This window comes from Rhinolophus ferrumequinum, chromosome 8 (assembly GCF_004115265.2).
Source record: "Rhinolophus ferrumequinum isolate MPI-CBG mRhiFer1 chromosome 8, mRhiFer1_v1.p, whole genome shotgun sequence".
Taxonomy (NCBI): Eukaryota; Metazoa; Chordata; class Mammalia; order Chiroptera; family Rhinolophidae; genus Rhinolophus; species Rhinolophus ferrumequinum.
Window position 1 is genome coordinate 55,620,925 of NC_046291.1, and position 17,507 is coordinate 55,638,431.

The 17,507-nt window shown below is 38.2% G+C and overlaps 1 protein-coding gene across 5 annotated transcripts in view; it reads left to right on the forward strand.

The window, feature by feature from the left end:
- STK39 (serine/threonine kinase 39) overlaps positions 1 to 17,507 on the forward strand; it is a 276,825-nt gene that overhangs the window by 199,647 nt on the left and 59,671 nt on the right. The window lies entirely within an intron of this gene.

Below are 17,507 nucleotides of genomic sequence, written 5' to 3' on the forward strand. Positions count from 1 at the left end.
GAATAGGAAAGTTAAAATAAAGCATGGTTCTTGTTACTTTTGTGATCACCTGGCTAAAGTTTAAAGACTCTTATTGTTGTCTGCTCCCTTTATATATTTGCACCTATACTAAAGTTCTTTTATGGCTAACTCTTGATTAGTAGCACACATTCTCTAAAACTTGAAAGCAAAAAGTTATCCTTTCTCCATTCTGAAGCTACAGCTTTGGTGTCCAGCTGAGCACGTATTCAAGTTCTTAGCCAGATCGCTGAGCTTCGTTTTGAAGTTCAGACACCCTGCAGCCCACCTCCCTTAGCAGGGTATCTGAACTTTAACTCAACTCCCTAGGGGAGGGCATAACATAAGTCAGTCTCCTACATGTTCATAGCAGAATAGTACCTCTGCTTCTCATGTATTTAGCTAAGGTGGAAATGTCTATGTTTAATCAACACACAGACTATCAGGCATCTTCGAATACTTGCCAGAGTTCAGTCATGAAATTACCCATTCCAGAACTTGACAAAGATACTTTTGGGTCATCAGGAAGTAGTCTATATAGGCCATTCATTTCTCCAGGTTCTTTGAGCTTCCTCTATTAAGGTAAATCATCAGGAAAAAATGTGGCTCAGCTATATTATTTCCAGTCCCAGCAGAAATTCCATCACTCAGGTAAGATTTAATATTGTGCCTTCAGCACATGGGAGAAAAAAAATCCCCATCTTTTGCACTACATAGTTGCAGACATTTATATGGAAAAAAAAGTTTCTGTTTTTTGCTACACAGAGTTGAAGACATTACTCAGTGTCTCTTATAAAGCAGCTTCCATAAAAAGTTTCTCCTTGGTATTAAATGCCAAGGGGAAAAAATATCTGCCTAGCATTTTTCGTTTTTGATAAAGTAAGAACGGTATCATGCAACACTTTCCCTCCTTTTTTCCTTAGCTGCAAGCAAACAAAGCTAAATGCAGTGCTCTGTGGGAGTAACTGACATCTCCAGTATGTGTAGTATCTCTTTCTCCCTTCCCTTTAACTAATTTCTGTTGTTTCGGATAATCAAATTTTTATTTCTGTATTTGATTTAATTTTGAAACTACTTACTTTTTGCAGGACTTAAACGAAATAAGTCATTGGCAAGAAAAGTGATAATTGCCCATAATAATTAGAGTTTGTAACAGTTTGTACCATAAACAAATAAACTTCCGTTATCTTGAAAATTTACTGATCCTGGAATCTACAAATATGTGCAACACCAGCCTCCTCCTCATATACTGTGTTGATCTGCATAAATATAGCTACCATGACCTGATGTCTAGAGCCCAAATGCACACTTACTGAATTCATGTCTTAGAGGTTCCTTTACATTTTTAGAATAATGGACTTGGCATGTCCACTTGGGAGGCTGATGCATTGAAGAGAGGCACCCATCACGGAAATATTAATGAGTCTAGGTTTTCTGCAGGAAACCCTAACTCACTCCAACTTTCAAGCACAAATCATATTAATGAAGGAGGTCTCTATACTTACATCAATGGATTTCTTTTTTGTTGTTGTTTAAAGTTTATTGGGGTGACAATTGTTAGTAAAGTTACATAGATTTCAGGTGTACAATTCTGTAATACATTATCTATATCTCACATTGTGTGCTCACCACCTAGAGTGAGTTCTCTTATTTGTCTTGTTGATGATAACCGTTCTGACTGGGGTGAGGTGATATCTCATTGTAGTTTTTGCATTTCTCTGATGATTAGTGATGTTGAGCATTTTTTCATATGTCTATTTGCCATTTGTGTGTCCTCTTTGGAGAAATGTCTCTTCAGGTCCTCTGCCCATTTTTCAATTGGGTTGTTTTTTTGTTGTTGTTGTTGAGTTCTCTGAGTTCCTTGTATATTTTGGATATTAGCTCCTCATCGGAGGCACTGTTTGTAAAAATCTTCTCCCATCCAGTTGGTTGCCTCTTTATTTTGTCGATGGTTTCTTTTGCTGTGCAGAAGCTTTTAAGTTTGATATAGTCCCATTTATTAATTTTAGCTTTTACTTCCCTTGCCTTTGGAGTCAAATTCATAAAATGCTCTTCAAACCCAAGGTCCATAAGTTTAGTACCTATGTTTTCTTATATGCAGTTTATTGTTTCAGGTCTTATGTTTAGGTCTTTAATCCATTTTGAATTAATTTTGGTACATGGTGACAGATAGCAGTCCAGTTTCATTCTTTTGCACGTGGCTTTCCAAATCTCCCAGCACCATTTATTGAAGAGGCTGTCTTTTCTCCATTGTATGTTTTTTGCTTCTTTGTCAAAAATTATCTGTCTACACCCTCCACAACTAAGATTGAAAGGACAACAACTTGACTTGGAAAAAAGTCCTGGAAGTACACACTGTTCTCCAATAAAGTCCTGTTTCCCTTCCCCAATTAAAATATATATATATGTGTATATATATATATATATATATATATATATATATATATATATACATACATACATACATATATATAAGTCAGGGAGTGTGATAGCTCCAGCATTGTTCTTTTTTCTTAGGATTGCGTTGGCTAGTCGGGGACTTTTGTGGTTCCATACAAATCTGATGATTTTTTTGTTCGGGGTTTCTCTAAAAAATACCATTGGGATTTTGATGGGGATTGCATTAAATCTGTATATTGCTTTGGGTAATATGGCCATTTTAATTATGTTGATTCTTCCAATCCGTGAGCACGGAATGTCTTTCCATTTCTTTGTGTCTTCTTAAATTTCTTTTAAAAATGTCTTACGGTTTTCAGCATATAGGCCTTTCACATCCTTGGTTAAGTTTATTCCTAGATATTTTATTCTTTTTATTGCAATTGCAAAAGGAATTGTTTTTTTAATTTCTTTTTCTAAGATTTCATTGTTAGTATATAGGAATGCAATGGACTTTTGTACATTAATTTTATAGCCTTCAACTTTACTCTAATTGTTTATTGTTTCTAATAGCTTTTTGGTGGAGTCTTTAGGGTTTTCTATATATAGCATCATGTCGTCTGTAAAGAGTGACAATTTAACTTCTTCATTCCCAATTTGGATGCCTTTTATTTCTTTCTCTTGCTTGATTGCTCTGGCAAGGACTTCCAACACTATGTTGAAAAGCAGAGGTGATAGGGGACAGCCCTGTCGTGTTCCTGAACTTAGAGCAAAGGGCTTCAGTTTTTCACCGTTAATTATGAGATTAGCTGAGGGTTTGTCATATATGGCCTTTACTATGTTAAGGTATTTTCCTTCCATACCTATTTTATTAAGTATTTTAATTATAAATGGATGTTGTATCTTGTCAAACGCTTTTTCTACATCAATTGATATAATCATATGATTTTTGTCCTTTATTTTGTTTATGTGGTGTATAACATTAATGGATTTGCATATGTTGAACCATCCTTGTGCCCCTGGGATGAACCCCACTTGATCATGATGAAAAATCTTTTTAATGCACTCTTGAATTCGATTTGCTAGAATTTTGTTTAAGATTTTTGCATCTGTATTCATCACAGATACTGGTCTGTACTTTTTTGTGTGTGTGTTATCCTTACCAGGTTTTGGTATCAGGGTAATGTTGGCCTAATAAAATGAGTTAGGGGGTATTGTCTCTTCGTCAATTTTTTGGAACAGTTTGAGTAGGGCAGGCACTAGATCCTCTTTGAAGGTTTGGTAGAATTCACTGGAGAAACCATCTGGTCCCATAGTTTGCTTTTGGGAAGGTTTCAGATGACTGATTCAATTTCCTTACTGGTGATCATTGTGTTTAGATTTTCCAATTCTTTGTGATACAGCCTAGGAAGGCTATATGTTTCTAAGAACATGTCCATTACTTCCAGGTTATTAAACTTGGTGGCATATAGTCCTTTATAGTATTGTTGGATGATCCTTTGTATTTCTGTGGCATCCGTGATAACTTCTCTTTTATTTCTGATTTTGTTTATAAGTGTCTTTTCTCTTTTTATCTTAGTGAGTCTAGCCAAGGGTTTGTCAATTTTATTAATCTTTTCAAAGAACCAGCTCTTTGTCACATTAATTTTGTCTATTGTCAGATTAATTTTTTCTGTTGTCTTTTTGTTCTCTATTTCATTTAGTTCTGCTCTGATTTTTATTATTTCCTTTCTTCTGCTGACCTTGGATTTTACTTGTTCTTTTTCTAGTTCTTTGAGGTGTAGCGTGAGGTTATTTATGTGGGATTTTTTTTGTTTCTTGAGATGGCCTGTAATGATAAAAATTTCCCTCTTAAAACTGCTTTCGCTGCATCCCAAAATTTTTGGTAGGGTGTATTTTCATCCTCATTTGTTTCTATGTATCTTTTTATCTCTCCTCTTATTTCTTCTTTGACCCGGTCATTCTTTAAAATTATGTTGTTTAATCTCCACCTATTTGTGTTTTTTCCTGCTCTATGTTTGCAGTTGATATCCAATTTCAAAGCCTTGTGATCAGAGAATATGCTTGGTATGATTTCAATCTTCTTAAATTTGCTGAGGCTAGTTTTATATCCCAATATATGGTCTATCCTTGAGAATGTTCCATGTATACTAGTAAAAAATGTATAGTCTGATGTTATAGGATGAAGTGCTCTATAAATGTCAATTATGTCCATTTCATCTAATGTGTCATTTAGGGCTGCTATATCTTTATTTATTTTCTGTTTGGATGATCTATCCATAGCCGTCGATGATGTATTTAGGTCCCCTAGTATAATTGTGTTTTGTTCAATTTCTCCCTTTAGTTCTGTTAGTAGTCTATTGGTATATTTCTGTGCTCCCTGATTGGGGGCAGAAATATTGATGAGTGTTATGTCTTCTTGTTGTATAGTCCCCTTTATCATACGAAATGTCCATCTTTGTCTCTTGTTACCTTTTATGTCCTGAAGTCTGTTTCATCTGATATTAGTATGGCTATATCTGATTTTCTCCATTTGCTTGGAGTATCAATTTCTACCCTTTCACTTTGAGCCTATGTTTGTCCTTGTAGCTGAGATGTGTCTCTTGGAGACAGCATACGGTTGGGTTTAGTTTTTTGATCCAGTCTGCTACTCTGTGCCTTTTTATTTGTGAGTTCAGTCCATTTACATTTAGGATGATTATTGATATGTGAGGATTTCCTATCATTCTATCTTTGGTTTTCTGGTAAGACTGTGTCTCCATTGTTTCTTTGCCTTTTTCTTGTTGTCTATTATTTCTGTGTGGTGGTATTCTATGATTTTTCCTCTGTTTCTTCTTTTATTACAGTATATATTTCAGTTCTGGATTTTTGTTTGAGTAGTTACCATTCAGTTTATGTAAAAGAAAGTTTGATATTTAGAGTATTCCATTTTCTTTAGCACGCTTACTTTCTCCATTCCCAAATTCCGGTTCAGGCCTTCACTCTCCCCTGTTTTATATTTTGGTTGTCACAAGTTATCCCTATTTATTCTGGTCAAATAGCCTCCTTCAGTATTTCTTGTCATGCAGGTCATGTGTTAGAAAATTCCCTCAGCTTCTGTATGTCTGGAAAGGTCTTTATTCCTCCTTCATATCTAAAGGATACCTTTGCTGGATATATAATTCTTGGCTCATAATTTCTTTCTTTCAGTAGTTTGAATATTTGATTCCATTCCCTCCTGGCTTGTAGAGTTTCTGCAGAAAAATCTGATGATAATCTAATGGGCTTTCCTTTGTAGGTTACCATCTTCTTTTCCCTGCCTGCCTTGAGGATTCTCTCTTTGTCGTTAATTGTTGGCAGGTTCAATGCAATGTACCTTGGAGAAGACCTGTTGTGGTTGAGGAAATTAGGTGTTCTATTTGCTTCTTGGATTTGAGGGTCCAGTTATTTTCACAAGTTTGGGAAGTTCTCGTTGACTATTTGTTTGAATGTACTCTCTGTTCCCTTCTCTCTTTCTTCTCCTTCTGGTATGCCCATTATTCTTATATTGCTCTTTCTGATGGCGTCAGAAAGTTCTTGTAGAGTTCTTTCATTTCTTTTAAATCTCAAGTTTCTCTCTTCTTCCATCCGTGTCATTTCCAGATTTCTATCTTCAATGTCACTGATTGTTTCCTCCATCTGGTGAACTCTACTACTTACTTAAGCTGGCTATTTCCTTTTTCATTTCTTTTATTGAGTTCTTAATCTCCAGAAATTCTATTTGGTTCTTTTTTAAAATTTAAATATCTTTGGTAAAATGTTCATTTTGTTCTTTGATTGTGTTTCTGAGTTCATTAAACTGCCTGTCTTTGTTTTCTTGCATCTCATTGAGTTTTTAAGAACTGCAATCTTGAATTCCCTGTCATTTAAGTTATATGTTTCCATGTCTTTAAGTTCATTTTCTGGAGACTTTTCATTTTCTTTCTGAGCTGTCTTATTACCTTGGTTATTTATGGCTATTAATGATTTATTATTTATCTTCCTAGACATCTGCAGGAGTGGGCTTTGCAACAGGTTGATAGAAAGAGGTCTTTCTTTTATTTTCCAGTAGGTGTTGGTAGATGGTTTATTTTCTCTCTGACTGCAGCCTTTTATTCTCTCACACACTGTAGTGTTATATTTTCTCTGTACTATTCCGGCTCACAGAATGGGGGGATTCCCTGGAAGGTGGGCTTCTCCACTGTGAACAGTTCACCTGGGTCATAGAGTGCTGCCTCCGTGGGGGGGATGTGGAGATTTTCTGAAGTTCCAAAGCTCTCCCTGCATCAGATTCAGAGCCCGTGTGTTTCAGCAGCTCTGTTTACTCCTTTGGGGATCTGTCCAGATAGGTGAGGACAGGGGCGGGGTGGGTTGAGAGAGGTGGCCTGGAGCAATGGTGGCAACCACCACCACAGCCAGTCCCGCTTCCACGGCTCCCTGCCCTTTGCTTCAACTAGTTGAGCTGCGAGTCCGTGTCTATGGACCACAGTTCTCAGAATTGGAAATATTCTATTCTTTTAATCTGACACTGCTACTGTTCTGCTTCTAGCACTGGGAAGGTGGAGGTGGGGCGAGCTCTGGGAGGTTAAGGAGGGGACGGCTAGGCTCAGTGCCTAAGGCTTCCGTTCTCTGCTCGGCAGTGAGGGCTTGAACCACCATTTTAAGCCTTCTTCTCTCAGTCTTTCTCCAAGGTCTCTGCCATGAGCATTGGGTTCAGCTGTGTTGTGTGCTGTCGCCTCAGCCCTGTTTGAGATAAGCAGAGCCCTAGCAGTCCGAGTTCTTCCCTCTCCTGCAGCTGCGATAATTCCAGAATGCAGTGAACTCGGAGCACTGAGCTAGGTCCGTGCGGCCCCATCTCTGCACTTCTCCTTTCCCTCCTCCCCCGCCCATGCAATTTGCCCACCTTTATATGATTTCAGTAGTGCGCCTCTTAGTCTTGCCTGTCTGCTGCGCAGGGAGTCCTTTGTGGAGTTATAGTTGTTCAATTTGTTGTAAATTCCAAGGGAGAGTTCAAGAGGCTCATCTCATGCCACCATTTTTATGACGTCATCTCTTAATTATTTTCCATCAGTGGATTTCTATCGAGGCATAAACAAAAGCCTCTAACTAATAAATGAACTTAACAATTTTGGTACTACTAAAAAATTTGAACTTTGAACTATAATGTTTCTGCTCCAATCAGCTATACACATGATTCTAGTTTTTATGTGGTCACTTAATTTCCTTTTTGCACTATAGGTAAAAAATTCAGCTCAATAAATACATTCAGTGTACATTTTTTTTTTTTTCATCTACCTTGGCTCTTTATTTTTTTTCTTAATTTTTTACTTTTCAATGACAATTGACATGCAATATTATATTAGTTTCAGGTGTACAACATAGTGATTAGACATTTATGTAATTTATGAGGTGATCACCCTGATAAATCCAGTACCCATCAGACACCATACCTATACACACCATACATATAATACTACCGACTATATTTCCCATGAACATTTTGTACTTCTTGATCTCCTCCCCTACTTCACCCATCTCTCCAAATGCCCCATCTGCCAACCATCAAAATGCTCTCTGTGTCAATGAACTTGTTTCTGTTTTGATTGTTCATTTGTCATGTTCTCTAGATTCCACATATAAGTGAAATTGTATGACATTTATTTTTCTTTGACTTACTACCTTCAGCACAATACCCTCTAGGTCCATCCAGCTTGTTGCAGATGGCAAGATTTCATTCTTTTGGATAGCTGAGTAATATTCCAGTGTACATATGTACCTCCTCTTTATTCATTCATCTGTTGATGGACACCCAGGTTGCCTCCATATCTTGGCTATTATAAATAATGCTGCAGTGAACATATGGCTGCACATGTCCTTTCAAAGTAGCATTTTGGATTTCTTCAGATAAATACCCAGAAGTGGAGTAATGGGGTCCTTTTTTGTCTCTTGTTATAGTCTTTGCCTTAAAGTCTACTTTATATGGTATAAGTATTGCTGCCCCAACTTCTTGTGTCATTTCCATTTTCATGAAATATCTTTTCACAATCCCTTTACTTTCAGTTTATGTTGCATGTCTTTCAATCTGTAGTGAGTCTCTTGTAGGCTACAAATGTAAGGGTGTTATTGTCTTATCCATGTAGCCACCCTATGGCTTTTGATTGGAACATTTAATCCATTTACATTTAAAGTACATATATTAAATGGCTATCTATCTATTTATCTACCTATATCTGTCTATCTATGGCCATTTTATAATTCATATTTTTTATCTTCTTCTTAAAGAAGTCCTTTAACATTTCTTGTAATACTGGTTTGGTGGTGATATGTTCCTTTAGATTTTCTTGTCTGTGAAGCTCTTTATCTGTTCTTCGATTCTAAATGATGGCTTTGCTGGGTAGAGTAATCTTGGTTGTAGATCCTGGATTTTCATCACTTTGAATATTTCATGCCAGTGCCTTCTGGCCTGTACAATTTCTGTTGAGAAATCAGCTGGCAGTCTTGGTTACCTTGTAGGTAACTAATTGCTTTTCTCTTGTTGCTTTTAAGATTCTTTCTTTGTTTTTAACCTTTGGCTTTTTAATTATGATGTGTCTTCCTGTGGGCCTGTGTCATCTTGGTCATTTTGACCAGAAATCTCACTAGATATTCTAAAGGCTGAAAAGGACTGCTCCCATGAAAATATAGCTATATAATCTTTACAGGACGCAGAGCCCATACAATAACCTGTTCATATGTGATTTACCACACCTGGGATGTAACACAATCGATTTTATATTGTGTAGGTAAAACAACATTAAAATTTTATGTATTAAGCTCTGAACTAAATATGACAAAATGTTACCATTTGGAAGTTCTGGATGGTTGGTCATATGTATTTGTTTTATTATTCTTTGCACTTTCCTGTGTGTTAAAATTTTCTCCTGATTTTCTGAAGTATGTTCTGGAGAAAAAAAGAAATACATTTGTTTAGGTTGGAGAATGGGTAGAGTGAGCGAGAGCAAACAGCCGTGTCCTCTACTTGATAGGCATGGATATTTTCAAGAGGTTTCTGTTAAAGGAAAAAAACCTTAATTTAGTTTAGATTATTTCTAGATGAAAATTATTTTTTGTAGACAGTAAAGGTAGTCATTTATGGTAATATGTTTGCATTTGATTTATTCACAAGTGTCAACATTTTATGGAGTATCAATTTCAGTGTGTATGTGTATGTGTGTGTGCACATTTGTTAGTCACTGCTCAGTTTTGTTTTGTTTTTTTGTTTGTTTATTGAAGGGAACAGTAGGACTTCCTCATGTATTTGACATTGATCATGGGCTATGTGATGCTGCATGGCTTGGAGTAGACTAGACTTTCGGATGCTACCAACTTATAATTCCTAGGCCATAGGCACACTTTTGGGTGTCTGAAAATACAACACTGAAAAGAATTTTCACTTACACATTTTAGGAGATTCACTGATCCAAAAACCTCCTTCAAGGCAAATCAAATGCAAGGCCCTGGGTTGTGGGGAGGGGTATATGACTCAGTTATTCTCACACTCCTGGAGCACGTGGTTCATGATATATGGAGATACATACTTTTTGGAGAGCTTCCATTTCAGGCAGGGCTTTGTGACATGGTGCTGATGGGTATAGCAGTGGCTCTCAATCTTTATTTCGGTCATCATGTTAATCATATGTGAAACACATTCTCATTTGTAACATCTCTCACTACATACAGTACTTATGAACTAGGGGCAATGCTGTCACTGGGGGGAAAATTCTCTCTTTGGAGCTTGCACCTCAGCTCACCCTGCCTGCACTTTGGGAACCATCAATTGAGAATAAAAAGCAAGTCTCCATCCCAGGTTTGGGTGTCATTCCTGCCACCCTGGCGCTTAGGATAGGTGTGACATCTAGTAGGTGATAGCACGTAATTATGGGGTGTAGCATAAATTAACCATCTGTGTAATGTTAAGCAAGCTTCAGTGTTTTCACCTGTGGAACAAGGGCAAAGGATTAGGTGACCTCTAGAGCCCCTTTCAGTTGTGAAACTTTGTGATTCTTTGATTGGACCTTTACCTCAGAGAAGATTAACTTGACAGGAATGTGAAGGATGGATAAAATGAGAGCCAAGAGAGGGGAAATGCTCCTTTTTCTGACTTAGTCTAATGTTTCCTTCTTGATTACTATTAATTAAGCACTTATTTAACTTGGGGCTTGCCTGGTTGTTTTCCATTGTCAGCAATCACTCTCTGGGAAGACAATAATCTCTTCAAGGACTGGAACCATTACTTTCTCTCCCTACTTCTGTGTGCCTCAAAATACAAGGCATCATAATGCCATACTGTGTATTCCCGAAAATAAGACCTAACGGGAAAATAAGCCCTAGAATGTTTTTGCAGAATGACGTCCCCTGAGCATAAGCCCTAATGTGTCCTTTGGAGCAAAAATTAATATAAGACCCGGTCTTATTTTCGGGGAAACACGGTAGAGCAGTGTGAGGGGTTCCACTTGGTGTTTTCACACAGCTCATCTAATCTGTCAGGGAAGCATTATTTCCCCTTTGCTGCAGAAGAAACTGAAGGTTAGAGGGATGGAAAGGCTAACTAAACGTCGTGGCTGGCGAATGGCTGCACTGCAGTTGACCTCAGATGACCAGGCTCCAGCCGAGAGCCTCCAGTTCGTAAGGCAGTCTAGTTAGCTTGGCTGTCGGGAAGCCCAGAGGTGAACATAAACACTTTGTGAGAGCAACCATTGGCCTGGCCACGGGAAGCTTCTGTTCTCTGTTCCTCATTCTTTTGTTCCTGGCCTCACGTGGTAGGTGTCCTTCAACTGAGCGTTACATTGGCATCATCTTTCACATCTCATTAAGCCCAGCGGTTTTCTTCCTGGGCTGCAACACATTCATCTGTCAAGGATTACACCCTGAACAAGAGCACCGTCAACGGTTTATGGCTTTTCCCCCTTTTGCTGTATATCTTTAACTTTAGCAACAGCGTTCTCTATGTGAACATGCGTGAGTGTGGTTAAAATATCCTTTGTTCATTAAGCCATTTATTCTCGTCTGTAGCAGATAATTGGTGACCTGTCCTTGGTCAGTAGTAGTGGAGTTTTAGAGAAATGGATGATTTGAGATATCTTAAGGGGGGATAACCCACAGGTCATGGTAGTTGGCTGTCACCACCATTTACTACCACAGGGAGCAGAGAAAGAGAAGTTAATTTGAAAGGAAAAATGATGCATTCCATTTTGGATATGCCAAGAGTTCCTGTGTCTGTTTGGACATTGGATGGAGAAGTGTTGTATGGGCAGTTGGATAATGGGTTTATAACTGTGGGGTAGTGCTTGGGTTTGAGTTATGGATTTAGAATTGGTCGTGCCGGGAAAGAATGAGGAGAGAAGATGGTGGAACATGGGACATTAACATTGGAGGCCAGGCAGACACAACAGAGGAATGTTTGGGGCACACAGAGAAAGGGCAGCTAGGAAGACTGGAAGGAGGTGAATTTCACACAGGCCAAGGGAGAGGCGCTTCATGAAAGCCAGGCTTGTAAATTCTTCATTTATTCATGTGTTGATCCATTGAAGAAATACTATCTGTGCGCTCCGTGGGCACTTTGCTGAGTGCTGAGGGGAAGAAGAGTGAACAGGCCAGATGAGGGTCTTTTCTCTTTTGGAATTTATTTTCTAGTGGCTGAGACACACATTAAAGTGATAACCATACGGTTACGTGTATGTAAAATGTACAGTACCGAGCACAGATCTGTAAGCTAGGAGAGCAAACAGGAGATGGACTTACCCCTGTCTGTCCACCCTTACCTCCCTTTCTGGTTCTCCCCAGAAAGACACAGCTAGGCGCCAGGGCATGATTGGATCAGTCAGGTGGAGGGAGAGTGAGTGACAAATTTCCAAGCAGGAGCAGAAGATGGCTCCCCCAGATGCTGCAACCTCCAGCAGTGATCCTCCCTTACCTCCCTCTGCATCTGTTTCCCTCTTCACTAGACATGTCCTACTGGCACACAGATATGTTTATTCTCTCCCATCTTGAAAAAGCCTTCTCTTTACCTCACCTGCCATTAGAGTTATTTCTCTCCATCCCCTTATAACTGAACTGCTCAAAAGAATCGCCCCTGACTTCATTTCCTTTCCTACCATGGTCTCCTGAACCCACTACTGTCAGGCTTTTGACCTCCCCGCTCCATTCAAACTGTTCTTTGCAAAGTTGTATCTGGGAACGGAGGGAAGATGGCAGCAAGGTATACAGGGGCAGAAGCAAGTCTTGGAGGGTCATGCTAATGATTTTGAATTTTGTTTTAAGAAGGGGAGGCGGAATGGGATCCTTCAGCAAGTGAGTGACATGATCAGATTTCCAAGAAACAAGCTAACTGGCTTCTCTGCAGATTATGAGCTTGAACGTGGAGAGACCAGTTAGGAGCTTCTACAGATGTCAGGGCAAGGCCAGTGTGCCTCGGGTAAGGATTGTGCACTGAAGAAGACAATGGGTAGCATTTATTAAGTTCTAGCTTTCGTTCAGATTTGCTGTTCAGACACATGATTTTGGATACATCTTTACCTTTCCTAAGCCTCCGTTTCCTCATCTGTAAAATAATAGGGGATCACAGTCATCCCTGTTTCCAAGTTGTTTTGAGCATGGAATGAGATAACATATGTGAAGCACTGAGCACGTATCTGCAGATAGTAAATGCTATTAATAATCCTTTCCCCTTCTGACAGTGGAGGAAACATGTTATAGAGGCCAAACAAGTGGCAAGTGGATTTGAGCACAGACCTCTTTCTTTATAGCTCACGCGTCTCATTCTGTGCTTGGCTGCCTCCTGGTGTGAAGAGAAATGTAGTCCATTTCTGTTCCTAAATCAGCACTTCAGTTGAGTGCCAGAAGTAGGCAAGAAGCCTGCTGAATTAACAGTGATGCCCTGACTGGTTCCGGGCCCAGCCTGTTTGAAAGGTCCCCGTCGAGCTCCTGCTGGGGGGACATCCCACGAGTGTGTGGGAGTCCCTCTGGATTGTCTTGGACACCAGCTGCTTCACCTTGACCTGGAATCTCAGGTTCAAATAAAGAAGAAAAGGGCTGTTGGCTCAGAAAATCCTGATCTGCTTAGGAGGGCGGGGCTGCCTCTGGCTGCCTGGGGAACACTGTACCTACTGGTCTTATAGGGACTTGGGTAGTGTTACCCCCATTGCATCCTTCCACCCCAGAGCTTGGGAAAGTGGATGACTTTCAGCCTCACTCCAGAGCACCCCTGTGGTGGAGGGTACGCCGTGCCAATGATACACTTTATGATACCCTTTGACAACGAGTGGGCTTTGGACTCCTAAGACTTTTGATCACATCTGGTTCTTAGGGTGTGTGTGCCCCCATGCATTGGTTGGCATGGGCAACTAATGTGAAGCTGAGGAATGCAAATAGTCCTGAGCTAGCATTTTGGCTTTGGAGCCCTCCAGGAGCAATAACTCGCCAGATTGTCCTGACATGGTATATTAAGAGGTGTAGAAACATGCTGCATCGTGTAAAATATGTACTTCAACTTCACGGGCCTTCTGCACCTCTGCCACCTGGAAGAGTTATGTGTTCACTCATGTGTTTGCCATCATCACCCTCTTAGCCAGCTGCCTTGTTTGACTGTTCACTGTGTCCCTTGCAGATGAATTGAAAGAGCAAGACAGAAAACCTTACGCGTGACAATCTGTATCTCTGAATTCCTCACTTTGAATAGACATAGCAAAATACACACACATATACATACGTACACATACATACATACATATATATAATACAGTTAATAAAATTGAGCCTAAATTCCCGCCTGGCCTAATCAGCTGGTCCTGAGTAATGTGGTTGCCCCTTTAAATGACTGATAAGCTTTCTAGCTGGCAGAGTCCCCACATTGCCCTATCTTTTTTTTTTAAAATATACTTTCTGCTTTACTTATTTAAAGTTCCTACAATGGTGCTTACAAATAGCTTATGAAAGTGCAAATTAGTACAACTTAAATGAAGGGGAATGTGACAATATCAGATTGCAAATGCATATATCCTTTGATCAAGCAATTTGCTTCTAGAAATTTATTTTTATAGTCATATTTGCAAAATCACGTAAGAACAAGGTTATTCATTGAAGTGTTGTTTATAATAGTTAAAGACTAGAAACAGTCTGTTCATAGAATGGGAACTGGTTAAAAAAAGATTCACAATGGAATACTACATGGCAGTAAAAAAAAAAGCATGAGAAAGCTATCTAACCACTACACTGTTTATCTGTAAATAATATAAAATAATATTGAATGTCGACTATAATTTTAAAAAATACAGGCATGAGGATGCAAAGTACAGCATAGGGAATATAGTCAATAATATTTTAATAACTATGTACAGTGTCAGATGGGTAATAAACTTATTGGGGTTATCACCTTTGTAAGGTATATAAATGTCTAATCATTGTTGTTTTGGACACCTGAAACTAATAAAAAAAGAAAAATTCTATGAACCAATATGGAGAAATTCCAAGGTATATTACTAAGTTTAAAGAAAAAGCAGGTTGCAGAACAGTGGACATAGTAGGCTACCATTTGTGTTAAACAGGTTAGAGGGAACTGTGTGTGTACATTTGCTCTTCTATGCATAAAACATCTCAGGAAGGATGCACAGAGAGCCTATAGCTTTGATTATCTCTGTGATGGGAGCCAGGTAGTTGAGTGACAAGAGTGGGAGGGCTAGTTTTTATATGATGTCCTATTGTACTTTTTGATTTTTAAGCCATTTAGTTGTATCACACATTTAAAAATAAATTTCTTGCCTGAGCCCTGTAGGCATGTACATTTGTGATGCAATATATACATACAGTGAGAAATAAGGGGTTGGGCCTTACCAAAATTAAGAGTTTAGGTTTTTTTTTTTTTTTTTTTCCTTTAAGGTTTAAAGAGTTTTTAGTAAAAGTTATCAAAGGTGGCCTGGGTCTTGAAGCTGTTGCTCTGAATTTTTTAATGTTTCCTCTGTAAAATTACACAGACTTAAGCTTCTGGCCTTAAATCACACCTATTTTCAGTTTCCCTGAAGTCAAGGGTACCCTGTGCCATATCAATTAAAGTAAATGTACTTTCAATTAAAGGTGTTAAGTATGAGTCTGAAAAGATTAATTCTTTATAAAAGGATGACCTTCAGTAGTTAGATCCAATTAGGCATTTTCTCAACTATATTTCATCCCAATGGGACAAGTCTACCACTCACAATCAATCACTGTGATCTTTTCAAAAGCAGGTATTTTAGGTTGAGTCATAAAAGAATGACTTGACTGGGCAACCTTTATAACTTGAGCCACAGCTGATGTAGATGAGAGACTATGGGTGTTGGATATTACTTCTGTAATATTAACATTTTAAAGAATCAGGGTGTGTATGATGATATTCTGGTTACCTCTCTTCTGATGGCCTTAGTAGAACAAAATAATTTAGATAAGACTGGTCAAAGGAAAGAGGAAAGGAACAATGACATAAATTAGTATCAAACCAAGTTCCTTTTCATCTTTTTATCCTTTTGTCATTTCATTATTAAATCACTTAAATCCTTGCTTTCCTAGTGATCTTTTTTTCTTATTGGATTACTTTAGTTCTAATTCAACCTTTGCTGATACATAGCACACAAAACCAAGATTATTAGGTAAATGAATGCTTGCTGATCTTTTTATGGTAATATGTAAAATCTTGGGGAATGTTGTTTTCTCCTAAAAGTGAAAGGAATTGAGCATTTCTATTTGTCTTAGGTATTTCCAATGTTGAACTCTTGGTCCTCTGCCACTCATCAAATTTGTAAACTTGGAAAAGCCTTGAGCATACTCACCTAAAACATGGAAAACAAGTAATACCTACTTTGTATACTGCTAAGATTGATTGTTGGATAAAATGAGATTTGGTCCATGAGATTTGATATCCCTGGTTCTCAAAGAGTGGTCCTGTGACCCATAGGGGTCCTTGAGACCCTTTCAGGGAGCCCATGAGGTCAAAACTATTTTTATAATAATTTTAAGAAATTATTTGTTTTTTCATTCTCATTCTTTCACACATGTACAGTGGAATTTTCCAGTTGCTGGCTACATGATACATGATATTGCAGCAGGTTGAGTACAGAAGCAAATACAAGAATCCACCTATGTTAAGCCAGACATTACAGAGGTTTACAAAAATAAAAAATAATGCATGCTTTTCACTGATTAGTTTTTCTTTTGGAAAGTAAAGTAATTTTCATTTAAAAAAACCTACATTAACATGTGATAGGTTAATTATAGTCATTTTCAAATAAAGTAGTATATGTTTTAAAATGTATTAGTTTTCATTTTCAATACAATAGTTATTGATAGATGTAACCAAAATAAACTAAAGCTCCTTAGAAGACCTTAATACTTTTTAAGAATGGAAAGTGGTCCTAAGACTAAAAAGTCTGAGCACTACGGATATACAGAGGGTGCCAAAAAAAGTATACACATTTTAAGAAAGGAAAAAAATCTGTATTACAAGTACACTGATGGTAACCACTTTGAGCACCTCTTGTAATTGCAGAAGTCAAACGTGACTTGTATTAATCTTTTTTGTTATCAGTATATATCGAGTATTACAATTTTAATACAGTTTTTTTCCTTTCTTAAAATGTGTATACTTTTTTTGGCACCCTCTGTAAATGAAAACACTATATAATTGTGTGATGACATTGGAGAGATTTAAGAAAATTTAGGCTGTTTAAACAATCCAACATGCAAACAGTATTTGTACTGCAAACACTGATTGTGGCACACACTCCATCTCCAGGGTAGGGTTACTTATTCAGGGTAGGGTTCAGGGGTACAAGATGACCTCTGAACCATCTACAATTACCTGCAATTCGTATGTCAGTCATGTGTCTGCTTTTTAGAGTGAGAGTTCAGAATTTTCAGTTTTCAGATTCTGAGAAGGTTCTAAAAGAAGCACAGCGATAGGAATTGCTGGTGTCCCCTAGTCCCACTCTATCTCTGAGAAGAGTAGTGGTAAAGTTAAGGTGGGGACACCTGAGAAGATGCAGAGTGGTTCAAAGCTCTTATGTCTGTGGCCTAGGCTTGGGCATGCCTTGATTTCTTGACTCTTTACTTCTCTGCTTGTGGCAAGGTTTTAG